Genomic DNA, 19,548 nt, shown 5'->3' on the forward strand with positions numbered 1-19,548 from the left:
GGAGGCTTCTCCCGTGTTTCCCTCTCCCCCTCCTTTCTCCTCTCTCTCTCTCTCTCTCCTCCGTGTCGAGTCCTCTTGCGTCTGCTTCTCCGCGCGCCGAAGCAGTCCAAGACGAGGCAAACCCCAAAGTTACACCGAACCAATCGTCTGACCAGCCGTGAAAGACGCAAACACCAAACGCCGCGGAGGAGGAACGATGCTGCGTGGGGGCCGGCTACCGCATCCTCAGGCTCGGCAAACTTGGCAGGCAAAACGGGGCCGAAGGTGCGAGGACATTAAATCCGGAGCCACGATGTATTTTTCAAAGGTGGGCTGGGATTGAAAGTACGAAAGAATTAAAACCGGTGCCGAGATGTATTTTTTAAGGGGTGGAGAAAAAGACAGTCAAGCCCCCTCCGATGATTTCCTATTGGACTTGGCAGATTGGCTGCCCGGTTGCCATGGCTGCACGTCAATCACTGTCAAGTTGGACCAATCAGGCGGAAAGGAGAGCTCAGCGCCTCCCTTTTCAAAAATAATATAAACATTTTGACCTTTTTGCTTCGCGTCTTTAAACGTTTAACTGCCCCGTCGTGCTTTCCAAACGCCCCTCTGCCTTTGTGTTAAAGCAAGACTCTTCAGTCTATGTAGTCAAGTGCCAAAGCAGGCAAACACGCTCAGCTCAGTCTCCCTTTAGAGCTCTTGAAACGGGCTTTAGGGTACACAGCAAAAAGACACAGCCCGCTGACTAGCATCCCTGCACTAAAAATCAGTAGATACTGTTATATAATTCTCGACTGTGTAAATATGATATTGTCTATTCGATGTGTTAAGCGTGGGCTATTCAATTGTGGCGTTTATAGACCACGCGCATATAGGCTTATTAATCTACAACCATTTAGGCTTATACTATAATATTCCAATACCATAAGCCCGCTAAACATGCAGTTTGAATATGTCTTCGCTTTAAAATAAGATGAACCTGCAGTTCGTTCTGTTTAATACTCATATATCATAAGGCTTATATCGATGCTGATCTGTAGAAATCATTAAAAGGGTCAATGTGGGCTTTATTTCAACAGAGCTGCAAATTTGAAGCCAACTCACTTTCGCAACCTTGACCAGATTTTGTTGAGGCTTTCTTGCATTTTTAAACCGCACAAAAGTGCAAATTTATTAACCATAATAAATTATATCAGAGCCTAAGCTATGATGAAGCATGCTCTTTTATGTGGAGCATGAAAAATATGCTCTTTTTTGAAAACACAGGCTAATTGATTGCTGTTGTGAGTGTGTGTGAGTGTGTGTGTGTGTGTGTTCGCGATGGTGATCAGCAGACTGGCGCTCATACAGTTGCTTATATCCGCCTTTATTTACAGTATGCTTGTATCAGTGTCGGCAGCATCAGCGCAGAGAGGCATGCCTCTGTGATGGCTGAAAAACATAGCAGGGAATAAACGTGACAGTTGTTTATATATAGGATTATCATGGCCCTGCCAGGCTACTCGGCTTTAGTATCAGACACACTCCGTTTTGTGCACAGGCTGATTTAGTAAATAAGAGGGCAGATAGATAGCGCAGATGGTTTGAAGTGTCGGGTCAGATTATTTCATGGCTGGATACAGTAGTAAAGTTCATTCTGACGGAAAAGCCTGATATTATTTTCACAGATCTCTCTCTCTCTCTCTCTCTCTCTCTCTCTCTCTCTCTCTCTCTCTCTCTCTCTCTCTCTCTCTCTCTCTCTCTCTCTCTCTCTCTCTCTCTCTCTCTCTCTCTCTCTCTCTCTCTCTCTCTCTCTCTCTCTCTCTCTCTCTCTCTCTCTCTCTCTCTCTCTCTCTCTCTCTCTCTCTCTCTCTCTCTCTCTTGCACGCGCGCGCACTCAAGCTGAATCCCCCTCGGGCTCTTTTTGCATGAATTATAGACTCTTGATGCAGGGTTATGAAATGCCTTCTGCTTGCTGGTTTACTGGAGACAGCATCATCATTAAAAAAAAGAAAAGAGCACAATAATTAATTTGCATATAACGTCTTCGCGATGATGTCTGTCCGCTTTGACAAACAAATAGGCTGCATCCTCTTCATAAAGATGCCAATTTATAGCACATGGAGCGGCAACTATAACGAATTAATGAGCAAATTAAATATGGGTAAATAAAGGATAAGACCTCCATCAGATGCTGCAGTGGAAGTAAATTCCGAGGGCGACAGACAAGGTGCTGGTCTGAAATATTTAGCTGCTTGTAAATATTTCATCCCTGCAGGCTGCCTGTCCCAAACTAAATGTACAAGGAGTGCAATACTTTTTCTAGGAAGCGCGCATCAATAAAATATAGACGAGTTTTGGATATCTTAAACGGAGGGCTGGAAATGACAATTGTAGACTATGCTCTGTAAGCCACACGTCTAGTTTATACGCTGTTAAAACATTTATAGATGGAAAAAAAAGAATTGTGAATTCGTGTTTTAGTATCGCTGCAAAAACAAACAGGTGCTATCAATCGAAAAGCCTTCAGGGCCTTTCTAATTCACTTATTATAGTAGTTTTTTAATTGCTCGCATTGTCCTATTTTTTTAATGCAATACTCATTTCGCCTTCCATATAAAAATTGTAAATATATGCCATTTTAAATATAGGCCAACTCAGAGTAAGCCGAAGTGGTAAACCCGTCCAGGCCTATGTCACTGTGTCAGGAGATAGTCGGCCTCCTGACACCAATATCTCCGCACATTCAGCACCGCAACACAGTGGATCTCATTCAAACACGTCTTTTTTTCTCTTTTGTTTTATGGTTTCATGGTTCCCACTGACATCCTTGCAGCCAGCCCTCTGTCAGACAAAACAGTTTTTGATGCGATTATAGGTTTGTATATTAAACCTGTTTTTTTTGTTTTTTTTAAATGGCTGCCTACCCTGTTTTTTAATTAATAACAATAAAGATGAACTCATTTACAAACAGTTGTAAGCACTACTTCCAACTAAAATCTCTGTAGGCTGAGTGAGATCGGGGTCAAGATTCAATAGTGGCGCGGCACAGTGGGTGGACAAAATAACAGGAGCACCTGAATCCAAGCCAGACTGTGACCTGAGAAATGACTAAATCAACACTTCTCTGAGAGAGTCAAAACAAACCAGTGTTGGTTGCAGGATCATTGCACTGAATTGCATTCATGTCAATAATGTCAGGTTTTCCTGTGTTTTGTAAATCATCGGATGATAGGAGGTTTATCATCTAAAAGCAAAATATTAACAAGAAGTCTTTAAAATGTTTAGAAATGTGGAAATATTTAATTCCACAATCACTGGCAAACTCCATCAGTTGTTAAAGACCATGTGACATGACTGAAAGCTCCAAAGCACAAATGGACCTTTAGTAAGGGAGTGTTGTGTCATCTGCTGTTTTCCATGTTCAAACATTAACATTAAGCCTCAAAAATATTAATTAGCTCTCAAATTAGAGTGAATAATATGAGATCCCTGTTTATCATCATGAACACATCTCCTTGACAACAGTGTAATAGAGGAACATCAAAGGCTCTGTACCTCATGTACACAACCAGCAGCTTCTGCAGCTGCTGTTGCTGTTATGCCAACTGACACAGATCCTTCACTGCATCGAACAGTAAGAGAAGATGATTGCCAAAGAGAAAAAGCTCAATACACATTTATTTTTTTCAGAGAGGATTGATACACAAAGGTGTGGTGCACCCTGCCGCAGACCACCGCTCAGTATCCTCACAGTTTATGATAGGAGACGAGTGCATTTACTTTGTGTGATCTTTAACATGTAGCTGGGCCATAGCTTGCCCAGGGCAGAGGGAGGGAAAGAGTGGGGAATAGTTACATGTGAACAGGCTGGAAATGACCCAGATTCCCTGGGATCGCTGGAGCAGACGAGACGCTATACAAGAGCCTGTCACAACAGCCATCCTGCCACTATCATATGCAAACCTACAGCACCTTTCTCTCCCCATCACTGCTCCTTTTCATGAACATGCGTGCATGCACAGAAACAAATAATATCATCTGAATTTTAACACACTTTGCTACTGTAAATATCTTCTCATCTGTCTCATAGGCACCGAGCCTGTTAATGGCACTTAAACGGCATCAAGAGAAGCAGTGATGTGAAATTGTGCCACAAAATGCTAATGTGTGCTTTTAGTTGCCTGTGGCGGGAAGGCACTTCTGCTTAGCAATGACGGAGGATGCAAGCATTTCTATGCATGGTCACTGCCTGCCTGACTTCTGTGCTTTGTTGACTTCTCTGTACACGACAGACTCTTTTAACTTAGAGTCAGCTGTCCCAGCACAGGATTAACTTTCCAATTAAGATATCATGTCAGCAACACACCACCAGAACCCTCGCATGACCCGGATGTATTTAAAGGCGAGGACTTGAGAGACGACATAGCCTCGTGGCTACACAGTGACAGGAGGGTTACGCCAAAGCTCTGTGAGAGTTGTCTTTTCAGACCCAGTGGGCTCGGGGCAGCACGAGCTCTCGACACTGCGTTTAATCTGTGGATTTGTGGTAACAGAGAAGACTTCTTATCCACTGACCCATTGGCCCCCAGTGTACGTAATCCAGTGCCTTTCAGTCACACAGCTCTGCTGACACGGATAGAGGAGAGCCAATACACTGCAGCAGTCAGTGTGGGGGCGCATAAACACATTCCCTGCCCTGACACACATACTCCTCCCCCCAAGCTTTTGTTTCACAGGACATATACTATACAGTGCAGACCAGGGTTATTATAACAATTGCACGTGATATTTGACCTTATATCCACTACGACAATTGACACTCGTATGGAAAATATGTAATAATGCCCTTTACAAAACTGAGATTGACAGCAGCACTGAATATTTACCGTCCGTTTTCAATGCTGCTGTGAAAAGAGTAATTTTACCAACAGAACAGTGCAGAATATACACAGCGAGGCCATACACTCAAAAAAACGATTCAAGCCCTTCTTAAAGGTGACACATTTAAATCGTGTTTGATTAATTTAAATATATCAAGTTAAAAAATGAACACATTTATATTTAATGGGTCTAACATAAAATGCATGAATACTTTCATTTATTAGATTTATTTAGGTTGGATGGTGTGTATCAACTCAAAATAAATGTGTTTGGTTGGGGGACTACCCCTTGCGCCTGTACCAGATCACGTGCTCTCAGTGTCTTTCCCCCCTTTCCGACTGCAGCAAGATTCAAACCGACCGTCCATTCTTTGGTAAGTAACTTTATATATTTTGTTGTAGTAGTTTAGACTGTACCTCGCTGTCAATGAAGGCTTCCATTCTGTAATAATGACCACAATGTGTGGAACAGACGTGATAACTTAGCCACACGACTGTTCCGTTTTTAATAAGATCGAAGGCAACACAGGCTAGCTAGCAAGCTAGGTAGCCAACGTGGTTTGCATTATAGAGCAGACCAGAGATCAGGGTACTGTCATTAATACGGCTTGGACGCAGCGCCGAAGGCTTCCTTATGAACTGTGTGCACTAAAAAACAGTAGGAGAGCAGTTAAACGAGCAGACTACGGTCTCCCCCTCTCCAGCGCCATAATGTCGGCAGGCAGAGCAGGCCGCAGAAGGCCACTCTCTCTAGTAGTGGGCGTTCAGTTGTAGTGGGTTTAGCCACGTTTTCGTCACTGAAAAATGTTTAATATGAATAAATCATGAGCTCATAAAACCGCTGAATTCCTCTCACTCGCGCGGGCACCTGATGCATGAACACACGGAAGTCAGCTGCGTTTTAGCGCAGCAGCCATAGAAATAGAACGAGCGTAGAACGGACATTCCCATTCAAACCGATGTAACTGGATCAGAGCAGCGGCAGTTTGTAGGTGTACCGTCGTCATTGTGAAGAACTGATCGATGTAGCGGGCTAACTTTTCTGTTATACTACGGTCAATGCGCAGTGTTGAGCACTATTTTTCTTTTGAACGAGTAAAACGACCAAGACAAACATCGATTCCGTTCTACTCATTGTATTTCTATGACCTTACACTGTGTGAACGCAGGCAGGAGTGCGAATGAGTTTTCAAGGCAAACAGTTTGATATTTTATTAAAATGACTGTCTTAATCTTATTTAACACGCTTGCATGATTTGATTGCTGTTGTATGTAGCTTTAGTGTTGCTGTAAAAGGTGAATTGCTAGTCTATTCTAAATGGTAACATTATATATGTGAGTGCTCTAAAGCACTTTTGACTTGACTTTGTTTTATGTGAACTTTGGATTATTCCAGCCTTTCCCTCCACTAATATATTTATCTCATCTTTTGCAGTTTGATCAGCATTACCAAGCTTCTTGAGGCAACCTCCTAATGATAGCACGTAATAGGTTATATGCTCGATGCAAGCTGATCTCTCATTGTTATTTGTTCAGTTTGATATGTACTAATTATCTTTATTCTCTTTAGGACTCTGCATGTGGCAGTGTAAAGAATGCAGTTTGGAACTAGCTAGCAGGTATTTCTTGTTGCATGGGCATTGTAGGGGCAGTTATCGCTATACATGTCCATACATTGCCCATGTACATTTAATACATGGAGTAAGCTTCTAAATCACACATGCTGAACTGCACATTCAACCAGAGATTGTGGAGCAGAGGCCCCTTCCCTGTTCCAGCAAAGTTAAGTAAGTAAATGTGTGTTTCTATGTGTTTACCATTTTGATGATTAATGGCTTCACAATCGCAATTTGAATCTAATAATCCCACATAATGTGATAGTAATTATAATAAACAAGTAACAAACAGCTGTATTTTGTTTGTTATTCAGGTCAATGCAGAGTTCCTGCTGATCACCACCAAACAATTTCAATCAAAGTTCATGTCACAGCTGGACCTCTTCTCAGACTCCCTGATACAGGGCTTAAAGAGCAAAGGAGGTGTGAAGGAGAAAAGGTCAAGGATGTCCTGACCATCAATGATTTGGTTAGTACATATGTATACAATATTAGTTTCACTGTATTGGGGTGGTTATTGTAATATTTTCTTGTCCATATCTGCTTTTTTAAAAACATTTGATGAATAGTAAATGGCCTGCTTTTATTCTGCTTTTATCCAGAACCTTTAGTGTGATGACATCAACACCAAAAGGGAAGGGCATCTGAGAAGCCTGTAATCTACCTCAATGAAGATCCAGACTCTTTATCAATCTGGTAAGTTTATCGCAATATGTTTCCCATGTAGCGTCAAAGTGTTACCCACATATATATATATATATATATATATATATATATATATATATATATATATATATATATATATATATATATATATATATACACACATGTTTGTGGATTAATCACAAGTTTAAACACAAGTTTTCTGTGTTTGTGTTGTTGTCAGGCTTCCGCCGCTGAGGATGCAGTGAGGGACATCGCATTCACTGTCATAAGGATTTACATGATCCAAAGAGATTGGGAGCCAGAGGACGTGGGACTTGATCAACTGCATTAAAGTCCTGAACAACGTAGACAGTGTCATCATGGCGTTCATCATGATTTGGGCTAATTTGTGCCCTTAATCTAAGCTTTCCAGACAACTTCAAGTACATCTTTGAGCTTCTCCAGAAGGTCATAATGAATTTGGATGGGCACAAGCTGAATTCTAAGATACAGGAGCTGAAAATCAAGATGTTTGCACAAGAGGTGAACACCAAGTGACAAAGCCAAAGAACCTTGTCAGATCTTTTGGATGTTTTCTACTTTCATCTTCCGCCCAGTCAACGACAATCCATGACCTCATGGATGTTTTCCTGGTTCTGACATTTTGAAAAAATTGACTAAGCTGCACAGAGGCAAGCCAGAGACTGTAAATTACGGAACTTTTACATGTCACTGCAAGCTTGGTTAAGTGTTTACCCGCAGAAAGTTTTGCCCAATTCACCTCCACATCCCAACTCGAGTGTGATTACGCTTGAACGTCAACTTGCACGTCCATTTTCCTCGTTGTCTGATTGAATGACTCTCTACTCGAGTTGAAATGGACCCTAACACAGTTCAATACGCTGTAACTTCCATTGACTATGAGTATCCTTGTTATTTATAATCTATAAGTTTTAGTTTGTGGATGTTTTGTGATTTTACTGTTGTAGCCCAAAAGTGGTCCAAGTTGCCTGTTTCTGCACATGATAACACATCATCGGCTATTCTTCAGTGTAAAGGAGTCCTTTTGTACTACCATCTGTACTGGTAGGAAAGAAAACAGCTGTATTGCTCTTGACAAACCAAAGTAGTGGGAATTTAGCACTTGCAATAGTGGTTGTACATATCGATTGCAGGAAGTTTTGTGCTTTTTGGAAATGATAGTTTATGGTGAGTGACTACACTGCAGTGCAATGATATTCCCTGTTTGGAGAGCAGTGCATAGCCTCCACCCTCATGGCGTCTTTGTTTGTGGCGCCAAGGGATTTGGGATAGCTTGGTATTTATTTGTCACCAGTTGTGGAGCTGTTACAAGACTACTGTTTTAATATTTAAAAACGATGAAAGATGCACTGTATAGATCCTTTTGGAATTTTTTTGCTATCCTTTTCTGATCAGTGTTTTTGTAAAAAAAACAAATTATATTTAAAAAATGAAATGCAGGCTCTAGAATCATGGATGGTCAGATTTGTACCATATTTAATGTATTTAAGCATTTTCAATAAAAAACACTTGAACTAGGTTTTGTCTCGTGTCTTAATTGGGGGTCAAATAAAAAAAAGTTTTTTACCTGATTAATTCATTTCCAATGAATTGTACTATATTGAGTTGGACTAACACAAATCAATTTCATTTCATGAATGGTATTTTTTTATTTAGGTTGTATTTGATAAAATTGAGTCGGACTAACTCAATTTAATTATATTGCATGGATGTTTTTAGTTTAAGGTAGGTTTAACTATATTTCCTCGGTGGAAAACCTGCCCACAATTTAATTGAGTTCATCCAATGAATTATTTTTTTGAGTGTACAAAAGCAGGGGAGCACTTCTGTCAAAGAGATTTTCTGTTGCGTAAATCCCTGCAGATGTCCACAACAGGCTTTCTCAATCTGACCGATCCGTGGCTTGTAAATGTAACTTGATTAAATCCTGCTGTAATCATATAGTATAAAAGGGAGATCCTACATTGAATGTTTACAGGCTCCGTCTTCCCCGCAGGTCGTAAATGTGAGCGAGAGAACCATGGTTGGGCTGCCACAAAACAAACAATACAGTGAGAGTGAACCTCGAATTCTTGGAAGAAAGCCATTCGGAATACCTTGAAACCTACCCCTTTCTTTACTTCGAAAACACATTTACGGAGCATGTTATGGAGGACTTGCAATTATTACATCCATTCCACTCTTGAATGCAGTCAATTTTTGGGCGAAATGGAACTAGAGAGAGTGCATGTTGCACACGGCCAGGCTATATATTACTGGTGCTCGTGAGTGTTTGTGTAAGAGGCAGAGCACGGGAGCAGCAATTGCAAATGAATAAATGCATGCATCACCTATAGCACTTGCACAACAAAGTGATTGTATGTGCGAGGCAGCATTTCGCTGTTAAGAGCTAAAATGCCAAACCTGGTAATTATGAACAGAAAATTCTCTGTGTTCACGCGTATAGTTCACTACAGCATGCTTGAAATTGAACACAGCAGTGAGTGATTTTCCACATCCAAGACATCCTTGTCTCAAGTCCAATTGAACTGGAACTGCAGGAAACAACAGTGAATGGATGTAAACTCCGTTTCTTGTTGATGTCCGGCACACTGGTCCACTTGTCAAACCTGAGTATTGTTTGAGATGAAATGCAACAACAACAAAGAACTTTTCAATTAATTATTGACACAGCGACAGACAAACTGTCAAAACAGGTGGGTTGAATGAATGCTTGGTCTTTAGACCTTCCTCTGCAGCCACCCACACACTATCGCCGGCTCTCTTTTTCCATTGTATTCACAGATGAATACGCAGCGGGCCTGCAACACTTAACATCTCAAACGTTATCATCTTTGCGTCTGTTATGATAGCAGTGCATCGAACGTTTCTGACTGAGTTCGCAACTCTATTAATGCCAGCGTAACGGGAGGTTTCTGAAGAACAAGCCTCAATGAATAGTTTTCTGAATATTCTTGTGCCCTTGACAACACCAAACCTCGTTTTTATCTCCTGGTGTCTAGAGTCCGTCTAAGCCTCCTCAGTGTCTCCTATCCTCTCTATTTTATCACTGGTGGGGACAGTAGTCACCCGTAGAGCATTTTAGGCTGCAGAAAAGCACCCTCTCAAAAAATAAAAAAGAAATTCCATGTCAGGCGATCTTGACGACACCCAAAGGTGACAGGAGTCAAAACTCATCACGGTCAGAAGGTCCTCTGGCGCCAGGAAGCTACATGATGCGTGAGTCAGGGCACAGGTCACAACGCCGCAGCCATGCTGCCTGGACCTCACCTCCACTTCACATTGTCTAAGAGCCTCTGCTCCTCCTAGTCACCACACACACACATGCGCACGCACACGCACACGCACACACACACGCACACACACGAGGACTGTCAATAAATGTCTCTTCTAGCAACAGACTTGCTCTTTTGTCTGCACTATGGCAGCTTTTTCCAATTGTGACCTTTCTCTTTAGAATACGTGTGATTTAATGTGTTTTTTTGCGAGAAGAAAAACAGGTACCGATACGTCTTTCCTGTACTGTACATAAATGGCAAACATGATTCATTTCATGTCTTTATTTTTATGTTTTCCCGCAATTTTCATCTTCAGGCCAATTGACAGAGAGGGGACACAAATAAAAGTCTGAATTGTGTCCTTTAGCTCGGGGGAACGATTCATACCGAGCCCCTTGAAGCGCAGGGACTTCACTCTGAGCTCAGGATTACTTCATAGTAAATGATACACTCATCACTACACTCGTACTATACAATAAGAATAAAAAAAGACTCCTTTAAGTTTAGATTCCGTAAAACTGAATTGCTTACTGGACCTTGTGTTTTATTCGTACACAGATGAGCAGCAATCTGTGAACTATGGCGAGGCTCTCTCCGGGAAGAGCCTCCACGTACAATGCAGCACAACTACACTCCTTGCCTATTGAAAATACACACGTTTTCATTGGCTACGGTTGCTGTCTTTTAATCAAAAATTGTATGCATTTTCTTCTATTCAATACAGTTCAAGTGTTCTATTTAAAGCAGTTTCATTTAGAATTTGCAGGGGAAAAAAGCATCATTAATTAAAAAACACTTACAGATTTGGGTGGAATTGTATAATTGGCAAAGTGAATTAAAGACTATGTCAGAGATATCCATTGGCCCAGTATCAGATCCAAACTTCAATGTAGTAACCTGTCTATTGCAAATGGAGCACAAACTCAGAATTTGGGAGTTGTTTCCACTACAAGGGGCAGCAGCCATGCAGGGATATCCTGGATTTCCGGACTCTTAATGTCTGTCAGCTGGACTTTATTGATGGCTTATGTCAAATGCCATTCTGACAGAGCTCATTAGGATGAAGGGAGTCGTCTAGGTGGAGGCAGGAGAAGGCAGAGCTGGCGAGCTGCCTGATCACTGTGTGCACAAAGCTCACCACTGTACCTAGAGGGTGATGCTTCTGACAGGAGTTAGCGGACAGGGTTATCTGTGTGTGTGTGTGTGTGTGTGTGTGTGTGATACACAGAGAGGCCTGATGGAGTGCAGAGAGAAAAAGTACATGTGTATGTATTCATGTCATTGCTTGAGTTACCCGGTGTCACTGAGCAGGTCCCTGTTTGATGCCACGACTCCAAACACAACTGACATCTCGCTTTCGCCACTCACACATACTCAAATATTTATCCGGGCGCAGCCCTCTCAGTGCACTGCGTGGCATCAGCAGTCTTGTGCCACAAGGACAAGGCCCTGTAGCGACGTCAGGGACCTTGAGGAGATGAGTCAAATGATTTCCACCCTGGTCTTCTCTGTCGCACAGTAAATCCTGCAATGCACTTAAAAAAAGACACAAAATATACATCTTATTTGCACCTTGATAGGCACTCATATGGGTCTCGTCTAGGGAAAATACATTTTACACATCCTCATTCAGGGATTACTCTCTAACAGCCAGCAGCCAGGGTCTAATGCTCGAAACAGCTGAATCCATATCTGCTATGGCCAGCGGCACTGGTGATGAGCTCAGACTGTTATGTGACATCTTAATATACTGATTAAAAATGCATGTTTGGAGGGTAAGCAGAGGGGTGTTCTGGGTGCTCCTGCCAGGGAAGATTAAATCATTCTACTTAAGACATGCTGGGGATTCAGGTCAATGTAAATGAGCAAGCTATAAGACGCCAAACGTCAGCAGTGGATTTTCTAAAAAGGCAAAAATATCATAACAGAAAAGAAGAAGGTATATGATCAATAAAAGTTCTGGCTGTGAGCCTGTGCCGAGGCCAGCTTTGGGGATGGTGATATGGAAGTGCTTTTTCAGATGCTGAAAGGAGCCCCAAGCAGAGGTTGGTGCAATTAACAATTCACTTTCAGTTGCTCCAAGAAAAAATCCATATTAAAATCGGCTATAAATGGAGATAGATGAAAACTGAGAGCACAAGTCATGTAACTGTTAAAGAATGTGATAGTGGGATATTTATGGCCTCATCAGCATCCAGCTTCATGACAATCCTGCCAAATAGTTTGGCACGCTGCAGCACATCGTCACTGACAGCGGCAGGGAGGCTGAGACAGTGTTAATGTTATCTCAGCGTGGACGTCGTAAGGAGCCTGGCCAAAGAGATGCGTCTGCTAATCCAATCGGATTACACACACAAGTCCATCAAGGCTTTCGCTTGAGCTGAGATAATCACTTGCTGTAGCGCTTTCTTTGCCACGCACACTCACCTGTTCACAGGTGGACATGCACGACCTGACCAAAGCCAAGCACAAAACATTTCTCACCAATTGAAAATAACACAATGGGCAGGAACTGTTATTTGAGTCAAACGACATGTTTATTATTGTAAACAAATAAAAAAGAAACCAAAAAAGACAGACAAGGCTATAAAGGATTATAATATAAAATTACACTGTACTATCATATACTGTACTGTATTTATTAATGGCCCATGTATAGAAAGTATAATTGATTAAATACTGTATTTGTCAAATATTTCCCATATTACTATAATAGTGATTCATTTTAATGTTAGCCAAATTAAATAAACATTTTAACTGCCAACTAATTAAATCTTATCTGTTCATAAATATCGTGAATTGAATTAAACTGAATTCAGCAGAGAGCTGTGACTGGAATCACTTAACGTTATATATGACGAACTGTGACATGATTTTACGGAACTTGAATGATTGTCTCAACAGACTGTTTTGAATAAATGAGCCAGAACAAGTGACCGAAAGTCACTAAATGTGTTTTAATCCAGATAAATGACATACAATGACCCAAGTGTCTTCACCACTAAAAACAACATATAATCGCCTTCTGAGGAAAACACAAGCTACACTTTTTCTTTAGCGTACGGAAGGAACATCAAGGGTTACTATCAAAATGTGACGTCTGTATCTTGATCCAGACAATTTGTTGGCCGAACACATACAAAAGGAAGCTATTGTGTACAGAACCTTTCCTCTTTTTGTACCTTGGTGGGTTCCTGACAGTTTTTAGCATCACCATTTACAATCTTCCAACTGCTTTTAGAAACACTGACTGTCACAGCCTTGTGCTGAATAATACCGCTTCAGGGAGAGCAAGGGAATTTTACTGAGGGCACAGGTGTGCCCCGATAGTCTCATAAGCCCCAGCAGCACAAAGAAAGAAAGATGCTTTCTTGGTGAAAGGAAATAGGAAGGCACGGGGTGGAGAAACAGATCAACAATGGCTTCTTCGTTTGGGTGTATTTGGTTTTGACCTTCAGACAGAGCTTCATATAAATGCGACACCGACGGGGAAAGAAAAAACCCCACCGACCCTGAATCTATACACCCAACGCTGGCAAGGAATGAATACGTGATGTTCTAAGATGACTGTGGGAGGAAAAACAAAGAAATCTAATTCTGAAAGTGTAATACATTTCCAGACAAACGGAGAGACGAAGTGTGCGGGTGATGCCTCTCCACAGTCGGTAGCACCAGCAGGCGCAGTCAATTATTTTTGATTTACTCACACTCTTGAAGACAGAAGTGCTGGACAATCAAATGTACACGAAGCAACATTCCTGTCATGCATGTGACCGTGACTCAATGTGGACACCTTTGTCAAAAAAAAAAAAAATCTATATTTTTGTCTTCTCTTATAAAAGCAGAAAAAAACCGTTCCTTCACCTTTAAAAAGGTACACATACATATTTATGGAAATAAGACTCCTTAAAAAACTCTTGTCCTCCATTTCCATCTTACTCTTAACTTCTGTGTGCAGATGGCCCTCTGAAAGGGTCGGTGTGGCTGAGAGGCTTGACATGCAGTGACGGGGTTGACAAGGTAAGTGGTCAGACTGCTAAGTCAGGAGATGTACAACACACTTATTGGATGAGGAGAGAGCAGAAGGAAGTGTTTGCTCAGGAAAATTCAATGAGTCGGTCAGAAAAATTTTAACAACCCTTACGTGGGTTCTAGTTATTGACTGAATTTTGACTGGAATACAAAAAGTGAGAATTTCAAACCGTATAGTGATCTCTCCATCTTGGATTATAGTTTTTTCACAGTCATTTTAAATGGCAAATCTACCTAGCAGCAATGCTTGCAGTGAGGTGGGGGTTCAGAGAAATCCTGCCTGTCCTTGTGTGTCACTTACCAGCCTCAGGACTTTTTTCTTCTTTTTTTTTTTGCTGATAGCGCAAAGTGTCTCCATGAGGCTAACACTTTATGTCAGATTCTATACTAACAAGCACGTTAGAAAGAGGAAATCCACCTTTACTTTCCCCATAAAAGCATTTTTCTTTTCCCACAACACTTAGCAGCTGTAAGGTTTTTAAGTATCGTCACAGCTGAAAAGCTGATGACTAGGTTCTTAGTATAGGTGTACTGTAGAATCCTCCATGATTCACCCTGTTTTGTCTATTTTCTCTTCATTTTATTATCTACACTTCAGCAATGAGAGGAGCTAGACAAGTGAATTGATGGGAGTGTGGAGCAGGGAGGGGAGGTGGGGGGGGGACAGGGCGGTGATAAGGAAGAAAACAAAATAAAAAGGAAAACAGACAAGGAGTGCCAAGCTCTGAAAACTGGCATGCTGCAGTTGTATGTCAGTCACCTAGCAACAAGTCTTCCCCATCACTTACCCCCCCGCTTCCCCGTCTCCCGCTGCGCTCTCTAATTCAACAAATCTGCTCAGAATGTACGGCTGCTCTTCCAACAAAACGCATTCTGCGCTGGGGGCTAAGGATGTGGGCCTCCGCTGAACACGCCACTCAGCTGCCCATTGACCACCGGGGCCTTTCTCTGCACACACTAAGGAGCGAGGGACAAAGACCCTGAAAGCCGGGGCAGCTCCACAGAGAAAACATTTGCTTGTAATTGTGTTTGACTGCATAATGAAAATGATGTTCTTTTTTAATTTGGGCTTGTGAAGGCCACCCTATTTTCCTCTGGTCACCTGATTATTGTAAAGAAGCAACCCCTCACTTGCCCTATGGAGCACAGAGGGGGGAAATATTGAAAATGGTCCAAAGACCTCCCCACTCTTTACTTTAACCCCTCTTGTGTTTCAAGTGTTCTCTGGCAAAAACATAAATATGTAGCCCCTGTTCATTACAGGATGGGAGAGTATGCTAGAATTAGTTGGGTTTTTTTTCCCTTGAGAAAGGATAATGGCAGTGAGGCACACACAGATGCACACACATACACAAATGGGAGTGCTGCCATGCTTGCCCCGAGTTGTGAAGCATTGAGAAGGTTCGCATTCCTGGTGCTACTTCAGTGAAACAGACCATTAGTGGGAGCATCAGGCGAGCACCCGAAAGAGTGCTTCAATGGACACATTCACATCGAGTGATTATTTGCACTTTAGCCCCCCAATTTACAGTTTTATGAATGTGTGTTTTCCACATTCATCTGGGTTTCCACTTGTTCTCCTCACTGCTCTCCTGTGCCAAAGGTGAGGAGCATTCAGGTGAATGTCTAGAACTGGAAAAGAGAAAACGTCAACAACCTCCAAGCTGAAGACCAATTGGTAGGTCGCACTATGCAACAAAAAACAACAAAAAACAACCTACCAGTGCCTTTCTTTGATAACTTCAATGTGACATTTCTTTGGTGATTTCTGTCATGTTACATATGATTTTTGTCAGAAAATGTGTCGTTGAATCCAACAAAGGTTTCCGTCACCCTCCACACGGACACCTATTCAGTGATTTAATTGGTGTAAGTCGGTGTCCCGTGTTCACAGTCATCCCCAGGAGAGGCACAGGTGAGAAGAAACACGGTTGATCTCTGCTCACTCACATTCAAGCGTATAATCTATAGGTTTCTGTCTCGGAGGCCTGGGCGGAAGGTTGGCTCATGTGACTTTGACGACGATCTGTGGCTTTCCTACAAACAACCTTTATCTGCAGGTGTAATGTCAGTCATTGATGAGCCTGGTTCATGTGACTGACTCTCACAGCATTTACAGAATCATATAGACTGTGAGATTTCATGATCACATCAGGCAGCGTAAACCATTTGTCTGCTCTTCTCTGCTGTCCTGATTATCTTCATGTGTAAAATATTTGAACTATACACTGTAAAACAGCACAGCCCTGTTTAGTTATGTCCACTTACTTCTTCTCTTTAACTCAAAGAGCTCTGACACATTTTACATTTTGAACTCAGCTGTTCAAGTTCTTGAAAGGTAAACTTACAGTAATTCATTGTGTTGACTTTTTGAGATTTTGAAGTTTTGATTGAACTTGTGATTTTAAGTTATCAGTAAAAAAAAAAAAAAAAAAGAGACAGAAGGCGGGAGTGGGGAATGAAAAAAAACATTTGCTGCAATGTTTGAGTTTTAGGGAAACTTTCTTTTTTAAACCATGGCCAGGTTGAAGCTTTTACATAATCTACTGGTTAAACACTGCAGATAAGTCACATACTTAAATTCCATTTAAAATATCGGCATTTTGTGGTAAACAAGAAAGGACTATTGCCACCGGCGGAGGGGCACTATATACCTGACAACGGCCAATGACTCGAGGCGGAGGAAGAGTACGTTACTTTCTGCCTGCAACAAGAAGAGCGGACAGAACAGAGCGCAGTGTGGATTTTTTTCGCTGGGCTTCAGCACACAGAGGTGAGTTTAAATTATGACTTTGAGTATTTTTCCTAATTAATATCATGTGTAACGTTAGTAATGTAACACAGTTGTGTAGGTCGGGCTTTTTAAAGGCTAAATGTGTGGTCTTGATGTTTAGCTAGTTTAACAGTTTCCCCGGTCTGTTTTGCCCGCGAACTTTTAAAATGATAAATGGTGGACCTATTTAATCTGTAGTGCTTTTAATAAAACGTATTTAATGTAGAAGTATAAACTATTGGTTAATTCTTAATGTGACCGCAATATTATTTTTTATTCATTATTATATGTGCCACTGAAGTTTTTCGCTGAACACCTCCACCCCCCCAAGTGAAAAACGAGCTAGCTAGCTAGCTAACATTAGTCAGCAAGTTTGCTAGCCTCCACTAACGTTACTGTCTTAAAGTAGCTCATGCCTGCTGGATTCACATTGAATGGCTGAGTCGCTGCCTATGCTTTGCTCCTCGTTATATTATATTTTAATGCCAGTAACGTTACTTAACGTTATATTAATGCGGAGCATGCCGCTCATTAGGAACACAACTGCATTCAGAGCAAAGACTGGAAAGCGGACATTTTGACCGACCCTCCCTCTCTCGCTCCCTCTCGCTCTCTCTCTCTCTGCTGTGTGTGTGTGTGTGTGTGTGTGTGTGCGTGCGCGCGCACGTGCATGTTTGTACGAGAGTATACTGAACTCCGCGGACAGCAGAGTAGAAACTGCACAGAGATGAAGAGACGGACTTTTAGTTATAGTTTACTCCGGTCGTAGAGTAAAAACATTAATTTAAAATGACAACAAATCCTCCAGTAGAGACGATATGAATTATTCAGACACGTGTATTTGACCGCTCCCCTCTGCAGTCAACTCGCTTCATCACTGGTATGTTTACACAGACAAACGGAGCTGGCAAATGGTTGAATTAACTATGTCGAACGTCAATTGTAGGTTAAACGCAAATAGTTGAGCCTTGTTCAGTGAAGGGTCGCCAAACAGTTGACATTTTGTTACAACCAGCCCCTCCTATTACCAGCAGTGTGTCTCCACATCAGCAGACAGGATCAGTGAGGCCATAGTGCTGTTAGCCAGTTTAATGTTAACTGTTGAAAAGTACAACTTTATGTAGTTTGTTTTTGTAATGTTTAGACTTGACATACATAATGATATATATTATGCAGGTTAGGGCCTGGCACTAAATGGTCTACAAACAAGTTGATACTAACAATTAAACAATAAATTATATACGTATTATTCTAGTAATCTTTGACAGGTTGGAGGGTTTCAGAGACTTCCTTTACTCATTCCTGAGACTTGCGCTGTTGAATTGGATTATATTGAGAGGCGGTTCTCGTACTCTCTACAAGTAAATGTAAAACATTTCAACATCACAATCTATTGTCTCACTTATAACAAAACAAAGCTAAAACTGAATATTTTAACCATCATCAAGTTTGAAACTCTTGCAGGGCTATTATTATACTGCACACGATTTAGCTAACTCAATAAACTGAATAAGTGTATTTAAAAATTAGATGTATGAATCGGTTTATCCTTTTTTTCTAATCTCGAGGATGTTTGCTTCAAAATCACTTGATCCCTGTTTTTGTTTTAAGTATTTTGAAATTGTAAAGATTGATAATTTAATCATAAAGGAAATAAATGTTGTATTTGTGTTGAATACATATATTTGTTTTTTTCACTAAACATGCAATTCATTTATTTTTTTCTGTTTACAGATATCATCAAGAATGTCCAGTTCATGACGTGGAAATGTAAGTTTTGTGCATTCTCCTCCAATGGACAAGGAAAAATAATCCAGCATTATAAACAGCATCATGGACATCATCGTAGGTGTTTAGGCCTTGTCTGTATTTATGATGAATGTTTGAAGACATTTCAAAACCAAGCTGAACTTAAAAGACATTTTAAGGAACATCTGAAAGAAGGTCAAAAAAGGGAGAGATCCATTTCTTGCCAGAGCCACCTGAGGGACAAACTGCCAGTAAATCTGAGAAGGATCGCGAGACCATGCTTCTAGAAGTGCAGAAGAAAGAACCAGATTCACAGCTTCTGGATGATCTGATGATTGCAACATTCTCGCAAAGAAGAAGTGAAATCATTGGTAACGAGCCACTCATCTCTGCAGTCATGGACAGATGGCCTGCATTGTTTAGTGAAAGACAGGTAATGTTTTGCCAACTGAGTATAGCATATAAATCCTGTATTTTCATTTCAATACTGCTCTTATTTTCCCTCACTCATACATATTTCTCTGCATTTTGTCATCTGTCTGTTTCAGCTGAGTGCCGAGTTTAGTAGG

At 41.3% G+C, this 19,548-nt stretch overlaps 2 long non-coding RNA genes across 3 annotated transcripts; both read left to right on the top strand.

Moving 5' to 3' along the window:
- Positions 1-4,964: 4,964 nt before the first annotated feature.
- On the top strand, positions 4,965-8,665 carry LOC306790826. Of its 2 annotated transcripts, XR_013772722.1 has the most exons (5): positions 4,965-5,218; positions 6,280-6,631; positions 6,775-6,929; positions 7,063-7,156; positions 7,347-8,665. It is a non-coding gene; the product is annotated as an uncharacterized lncRNA (long non-coding RNA). The 2 variants fall into 2 exon arrangements; XR_013772723.1 differs by lacking the exon at positions 4,965-5,218 and having other exon boundaries at positions 5,843-6,631.
- An 8,497-nt stretch (positions 8,666-17,162) lies between these two features.
- On the top strand, positions 17,163-19,540 carry LOC306790827. The gene is made up of 3 exons (XR_013772724.1): positions 17,163-17,230; positions 18,965-19,412; positions 19,528-19,540. It is a non-coding gene; the product is annotated as an uncharacterized lncRNA (long non-coding RNA).
- The last annotated feature ends 8 nt before the right edge of the window (positions 19,541-19,548 follow it).

The sequence above is a fragment of the Melanostigma gelatinosum genome (genome assembly GCF_949748355.1).
Source record: "Melanostigma gelatinosum genome assembly, chromosome: 16".
Classification (NCBI taxonomy): Eukaryota; Metazoa; Chordata; class Actinopteri; order Perciformes; family Zoarcidae; genus Melanostigma; species Melanostigma gelatinosum.